At 46.7% G+C, this 8,021-nt stretch overlaps 1 long non-coding RNA gene across 1 annotated transcript; it reads left to right on the top strand.

Moving 5' to 3' along the window:
* The first annotated feature begins 4,192 nt into the window (after positions 1 to 4,192).
* Positions 4,193 to 7,211, top strand: LOC149328010 (uncharacterized). Its single transcript, XR_016285755.1, has 3 exons — positions 4,193 to 4,692; positions 5,170 to 5,286; positions 5,922 to 7,211. It is a non-coding gene; the product is annotated as an uncharacterized LOC149328010 (long non-coding RNA).
* The last annotated feature ends 810 nt before the right edge of the window (positions 7,212 to 8,021 follow it).

The following is an 8,021-nucleotide window of genomic DNA, read 5'->3' as shown; positions in this document are numbered from 1 at the left end:
TCGGTGTTGCCCGTAGAGTCCGGGTTGCCGCAGCTGTTTTAAATTTTTCGCATAACATAATCATGCTTTGCTCTATTGGGGTTAAACGGCCCAGAACGACTAAGGGTATGAGGGACGCCGTAGTGAAGGGCTGCGCAAATTTCGACCACCTGAGGTTAAACGATCACTGTTATCATACAGTACGTGGGCTAGAGAATTTTGCCTACATCGAAATTTGGCCGCCACTGCGGCGATCCAACCCACGTGTTTCGGCCGAGCGCCATAACCACTGAGCCACTCCATCGGCGCCATTGTGGTTTTCAGAAATTCGCTTTGCATTTAAGCAAGCTGATCACTTCATAAACAACTTCTAGCACACGATGATTTAAAGTTCGACTCATGGACAATATGACGAATCTGTTTTGGGATTTTTAAAAACAGATTGTACAAATTTGGACTCAACCACTCGGATCTTGTGCGCTGTTTCAAGAAAGGTGCTATTCAGAAAATGAGGAGTCAGATCTGGTAACATTTGTTCAGCAACCGAAGCTGATCTGTTCCTGCCACGCGAGTGGAAGTTTAGAGAGCGATGATACCTAAACACAGCGCAAGATATAGCGAGTTTAGTATGCGCGGTGATGGCGTAGTGCTGCAATGCAGCGGCCAGAGAAGCTGATCGGTTCGCAACACGCTGGGAATGAAGCCCACTTCAGAATAAATCTTAGAGCGCAGCTATTTGGCGCCCTTTTCCGCGTTTCGCAGCGTCGCCGTCGCCGTTGTAACCAGCAGTGGACACCTTAGCCATGCTTTAAGCTGCGAAACCATTAGAGCGGGAGCTTGGAAAGCGAACAGCAAAGGAAAGCGAATAACTGCCCTCTTAGAACAGTGGACACCTCAACCGCGCTTTAAGCTAGGTGGCAATAGCGACAGATGAGCGCTGCATGCGTTGGCATTGACAACGTTCTGCCACAAACACGGCGCTCATAGTCATAGTCATAGGCCGTGGCCGTTCGTTGCGTTCATTGGCGTTGGCTCTCGGATCATTTTAAGGAACGGAAGAGCGCATAACTGGCTCCCCGTGTCAGTGGACGGCTGAACGGCGCTTATAGTTACGCGGGGAGATGAGAGAGAGACGTATGGCGCAGGCATTGCCAACGTTGGGCCAGAAACGCGGCGGTGAAGCCATAGGCTGTCGGCGTTCATTGTGTTATTCGGGTTGGCATTGACGACGTTTTACACTGAGATCATTTCAAGGAAGGCAAGCGCGAATAAACCGGCTGCCTGGGTAATTGTGTCACTCGTGTATTCAGAGAGAGATGGGCTGCTGGCATTGACAACGTTGTGCCAGGAACGCTGCGCTGAAGCCTTAGGCCGTCGGCGGTCATTGTGTTCATTGGCGCTGGCGTTGACCTTTGACACTCCGATCATTTTAAAGTGTGCATAACCGGCTCTTTGGGCTAGTGGACCCCTTAATCACGCTTAGAGGTACGTGGCGTTATGAGAGAGAGATGTGGGCCGCATGCGTTAGTGCTGACAGCGGTGAGCGATCTCTTGCGCTCAACCATTAACTGCCACCTGCCAGGATGTCAGGGTGGGTGGGGACTATATTGTAGATATAACAGGATTTTCTCACCGCTTATACGGAAGAACATTTCGGTCGTCCCGCTCGTACCGACTCCCACGGCTGTGACTACCTCGCAAAAAACTTGCGTAGACCTCGTCTCTGAGAACCAGGCATTGGTGCAGCAAGTCAAGCATATATCCAGCTATTTCTCAGACCACCAATCTTCCTTCATGACAGTCAACGAACTGTTAGTGGAGTGTTTCTGAAAGAAGCACTATGTGTGAAAAATATCTTGTCCGTAATTGTACATACTTGTCTTGCTTGAATTCTTTCTCTAAGTCTCTCGAAAAGCTGAAACAGACGATGAGCTGCGCTCCAATTTCGCATTAGGAAGTGACGCAATCGTGGGCAATTATTAAGGCGAAAGCCTTTAAAGCCTCGTACTGTCGTCAACAATCCGTGTCGGCAGCCGTGTCTGCGTCCATGTCGACAGCTGTGTCGGCAGCCGTGGCGTCAGGGGTGTCCGCGTTTTGGCGCGTGTCCACCGAGATATGTGAGGCAGTTACTGCGTAATTTCCTTTCCTAAAATACAATTTTCAGTTTCTTCATTACGGCCCCTCTTTCTTCTTTCACTGCCACTTCCTCCCTTCTTGTACGGTGCGGTTAAGGTGTCCACCGAGATGACTGAGAATTACAGCGCCATTTCCTTTCCTCAAAAAGCATTTCGTTCAAAGGGCAAGGCATCGCGCCGAACGGATGGTGGCGTTCCATGGACACCCTGGCAGCGCTACAACACGCTGTCGCGTTCCACTCCTCAAAGTTTGGTTTGGTTTATTGGGGTTTAACGTCCCAAAGCGACTCAGGCTATGAGGGACGCCGTAGTGAAGGGCTCCGGAAATTTCGACCACCTGGGGTTCTTTTACGTGCACTGACATCGCACAGCACACTAGGCCCGTGTGCTTCGCCTAAAGGCGAAGCTTAAGCGCCATTAATTAACAGCCCATTAGGGCTGAGGATTATTCAGTAATTAGTCATTAATTAGTAATTTGTCATTACTTCGTCATCAGTTATGTGTGACATCATCCAGTTGTGACGTCACCAGTGTCACATAGGCAAAGTGGTGCGGAAAACGCTTTCGCCTCTACGCACTTTAGACAGTAAAAGTGCCCACTGAATTTTTTTTACTCATAGTGAAGACTTTGACAATTCATTATTTGACGTGGCGCTTTCCTTCATTACTGAACGCGAAGAATTGCAGACAGGCATGTTTGAAGCCAGATAAAATTGGGTATTTAGGACACTCTTACAGAGCTCAGTAGAAAGCACATGTCATGTACTCGCTTTACAAGTATGCATGTGGCTGACATTTTTTTTTAAGTTGAGTTTAAATGAAATTAAACGGAGCATGCGGGTAAAAAAAAAGCGTTTTTTTACGTTTAATATAATGACGATCGCAATGAACATAGGAATTACCAAAAATTTGCGACTGTGGACATGTATACAAAAATTAAAAGCAGAGAACACAAAGACAACGCAAAATATTACGCTATGCACAGGACATGACTTCTATGACATGGCTTCTAACGAGGCCTTGGTCGAAACACCTTATGTATAGACATCCACACGTAATCTTCTCTCAGAGAGAGGAAGGGAAGGAGAGACAGAGAGAGAGCAGCAGTGGCGTGGTTATCCTGGGACTGCGATGACGAGGGGAGCTGGTCTCCAGTTTTCTCTCCGCTTGACGTGACGCCACCAGAGCGAGCGCTTCCTCGCGGCTTCGGCGCAGCACAGTGCGCAGCGCGCAATCTTTTCGCAGAGAGAGGAAGGGAATAGTAATCTCTCAGAGAGAGGAAGGGAAGGAGAGAGAGAGAGCAGCAGCGGCGTGATTACGCTGAAACCGCGCCGACGAGCCGAGCGAGCTCGTCTCGTTTTCTCTCCGCTCGGTGTGACGTCTCCACAGCGAGCACCTCCTCGTGGCTGCGGCGCGCAGCACAGGTGCGTGGCGTGGTTACGACCGCGCCGACGAGCCGAGCTGGGGCCCTATTCTCGATATTCACATTCGCCTGTCGGCGCCATATTGCCTCTCTGATTGGCTGTCAGAAGTGTCAATCGCCGTCAATGGGCGTGTCAATCAGGGTCGGTTACGCGAGCACTTTTCGCGGTGACGTCGATTTGACGTGGCATTGAAAATGCATTTTCGTAGCGCTATTCTTGGTGCCCGGCTGGTACATATATGTGACTGTGAAGGGAAAAGAAGCTACAAGCGGTCCGTGCGAGAGCACTTGCGCTCGACTTGCCAATTCGGAGAAAATAGCTGCACACCGGAAATGGCAACTTCCTAAAATCTGATTGGTTGGAACAATATCACGTAAATCACGTGATAGGCACACATTTTGGAGTGATGTCAGAATGACCTTTCATCACATTTACGTTGTGCCGCCATTGCAAAAAATGGCTGAAATTCGCCGCCATCATTTCGCCCGGCGAAAGGTACCCGAATCATGCAAATGAGTTAGTGAAATGCTGATTTATACGGCGTTAGGTAGCAGCATTTTAACGGGTATTTATTTCAAGACAAAACTAAGCTTACAAAAGTCTTGTTTTGATTGCACAATGTAATGATATCGCGTTGTAAGAGCTCAACTGAAATAAGCAACCCTCGAGAGCGTTAATAGTGAAGGCTTAAGCGTACAGCCGCATGGGGGCGCTAACTGCTCTCCCGTTGCAAACCCTTCGCTCGCGGTGAGAAATCATCCGTCCGTGCGGTTAGTGAAGCGCGAAAATTGCTCGAATGGCGGTGCCGGCGCTGCGATTTGCTGCTCCTTGCATTCATTCGTCGTTTGTTAAACCCTAGAAGTGGGAAAGGTGAGCGACTTTCGAGGTCACCGCGATGCTTTCGAGTTGTCTCTGACTAGACAGCTCGTCTGTGCAATCATCTGACGAGGCATATATGTGGTGGCTATGCAAGGATGCATTGCGGCGAGAAGCAGTGCCGAACTGTCGAGCTCTGAGGGACGATCGCCAGCTGTGAAACGTCGCTGAACGGATGGGCTTTGCCTCGCGTGATGAGCGGATGACACGAGAGGTGTTCGCGCGGCCGAGCAACAAACTCCAGGAATGTGTCGGGCTTCTTGACGAGACATCCGTGTGTGTGTAGCATCATTCTCATTCCTTTCGCATGCATGCTGGAGATGACTTTAAAACAAGAATCCGAAATTTGTATTCGGCACTTCGCGTTGCTTTTTTCATACTGTGTTTCAGTTTTTGCACACAGCGCCAAGTTGAGAAAACAAAGCCTAGCATGCTAGTACGTTGATCGATTTCTTTGTGTTTGGTGTTGATGAATGTGAAAGGCAGCATCGGTGAAATCAGCTGAAAGGCGTCGTTTCCTTAAGTGTGAAAAAAAAATGCGTGACATTGTAAAAGAATACTATAACCTGTCTTAAGCATTATTAATGAAGCACACTAAAGTGATTTCGCTATTCAAGCTGAAATTTTCATAACAGTGTTACATCATCAGTTACGCAGCAGTCACGTGGAAATTACCGTAGGAGGGTGGAAAAAATTATTTCTCTAAGGGCGCACGGAAAACAAATATATATGAGTCTTGTACATTTTATTTACAGGTGTGGTGTTCCTGCCGGTGAAGGTTCCAGCTCACAAGAATCTGTGCGGGATCCATCCATGACCCATTTATGTGCAGTCTCTCTCCATGTGCTGCCCGCATGGAAATCGTTAAACTGGTGAGCACGTGCTTAGTGTGTTGTGGCAGGCATGAAGGGATAGCATGTTTGCCTGCAGTAAGATTGCATGCGGCTAATGATATCTGTCTGCATTTATATATAGTTTATTGAGCAAGGAAGAACAGTGTAAATAGAACCACATGTAAATTAATCATGTCTGTACTTTTCAGGTGACAGTGGGGATAGGTGTGGGTGACACGCAGTGTTGTTCTCTGGCTTTGGATTTCTCTTAGTGACCGCAATGTCAAGGTAGCCTCATTTCAATTGGTGCAAAATGAAAAAGCATGCATATACTAAAAAACTCATGGTAGTCATAAACAGTTGAACTTGTGCCCTTCCTTGCAGTGCATTCTGTGGTGGTTTTCTTGAGTATAAAAAGTGTGTATTAATTATTTGTATGCATCAGTTTGGGAAATGTGTCATCAAGTACCTCTAGCTATATGGCAACACTTCGTTTTGATACTAATGATTAATTTTGCAGTCAGCGTATTTTACATTTGTGCGTAAAACTAGACAATAGTTGAACTTGAGGCTTCAACAATTTCTCATATTTGGAAACGCAATGTCTAGCTCGTTGGAAGATTTCAGTGCACAGCGTTGATTAATGTGCAGGTGATGGTTTGCATCTTATAAAGATGTGGTGGACTACTCTCACCGTGGGGTCTCGTGTGCTCGGGAGCCATGATGCCAGATTCATCTTCGCTCACCCCTCGGCTGGACTGGCTTCCTAGCTGGGTGGTGATACCGGGTTCCTGAACGATTACATGAGGTGTCTGCAAAGGTGTCATGGTCATGGTACGCCATGGTCAAGAGTTCTCTGCAAAGGTCAGCGGAGCTTGCACTGTGCAACACAACATATTCATCCACACTCAGCTGCAGGACCATGACACCACTGGCAGGTGGTGATAACAGAAGGAGCACCAACATCTACAGCAGGGAGGAGGACACAGCACCATTTGGATTCTACCTGACAGACAGGAAGTGCATGATCAGCAGCTGCTTTCGAGAATTGCACTCACTGCCGTGATTGTCATGTGTAGCTATGCCACAAGTAATCAGCATACATTTGCTCTGCTTCAAGTTTGATAGCATACTGCCAGGAAGCTGATGAAGTCTTCATCATTTTGGTGCTGTTCTTTGAATAGGACCATATTGGTGATATCCATGACAGTAGAAATCATTTTTGTCTGGTGCTGCAGTTTTGTGTGAGTCAGGAAGTGCCCCAAGTGTTTTCAGCCTACCGTCTGCCAACTTGCTGAGTGCATGCTTCAACACATGCTTTGGTGATTGTGAAGAAGTGCCATCCCTTCGTGTGGTGCCTCCCTACGTGTTCTGCTTGTACACAACGCACATTTTATTTGGTGCTTAAGTTCAGTGAAGGACAGGAAAGCACCAAAATGTTTTCCTTCCAGCACCTGGGTGTTGACTGGACATGCTTTCACCAATGCATTGTTTGCTTTGGTGTTTGTTGAGAGCCAGCAGTCCACAACATGCTCAACATACAGCATGGTCGCTGTGTCTCTAGTCATTTACAACATCTGTTCTTCAGGGTGCAATACGTCTTGTGTGGCACTGTTTGTGTGATGAGATCACAACATGCTTTGCCTCATGGCATTTGGTTGCCTCTGTCTGCTTGCTTTTGACTGCTTCTTTCACATGCTGCACGTAGTTATACAGCAGTGAACTATTTTTCCTGAAGGAAAAGTCATGTAATTGTTTCACGGTCAATTTCCCAGATGAAAATGCAAGGCCTGGCCAGCATTCTGACACGTGTACCCATTCCCATCTTCTAGCTGAAATTTGTACCCCTGACGAAAACCTACAAATTGTACATTAATTCAGTTGAAGGTAACTGGAAGTATAAATTATGCAGCTGGACATAATTTGTGTTTCAATAATAAAGCTCTAAGCGCTGGCATTTTGTCCTTCTTTTGTGTTGTCTTTCACTGCGCTGTTTTTCCAATTCGTAAAACATGTATCAACCAGCCCATATTTGCCCTCTTCTGGAACTCCAAATGGCATTTTGTAGCTGGAAGGGCATGATACGGTTCAATAAGTTAGCTGGAAATGGATCATAATAGTAGTAGTAGTAGTAAACGCTATTGATTTTTCTGGGTTACACAGCCGGTCTTCCCAGGTTCGGGATCTTTTTCTCTTTCCAGGATTTGAGGTCCAAGATCTTTTTCTGTGCTGGGCTATCAACCTTGAATGCAACCTTGAATGGAAGGTCACTGCCCACCTGTCCTCCCAGTGAAACTGTGTTAGATCCCGTTTTGATTGACTCATCCCCTTGCACTTTTCATTCATATAAGTTGGGGTTGCTGTTTGGTCATTTTAAGACAAATCCTAGACAACCTGTTTACCCTCTGCACCCTTAGTGTGACTGGACCGTATCAGTGTCCGTGCTGCCATTTTTCTGTTTAGCAAAGGTGGCTATTTCAGCTGGCTACTTAAGTTTGCAAACTAGGCAACACTAATGTGCATGTACACCACTGTCAAACGGTTATGAAAGATGAGTCTGTCCCAAAAAAATTCTTATCTTTGTAGACGAGACATATTCGTCAATGTGTATTGTTGCACTAGGTAATGATTCGCAGTTAGGCTGCATAATGAATTCTAGGATGCATGAAGTTCAGTGATGGAAATAAATTATTTTGCCAATAATGGCTTCCACAAACTTTTCACTCTGCATGTAAAAGACACCTCACTTTTTTTGAGCAAATTGCAACACCTAA

This window comes from Amblyomma mixtum, chromosome 9 (genome assembly GCF_055824585.1).
Source record: "Amblyomma mixtum isolate Tamu chromosome 9, ASM5582458v1, whole genome shotgun sequence".
NCBI lineage: Eukaryota > Metazoa > Arthropoda > Arachnida > Ixodida > Ixodidae > Amblyomma > Amblyomma mixtum.
This window is presented reverse-complemented; position numbering and strand designations above follow the sequence as displayed.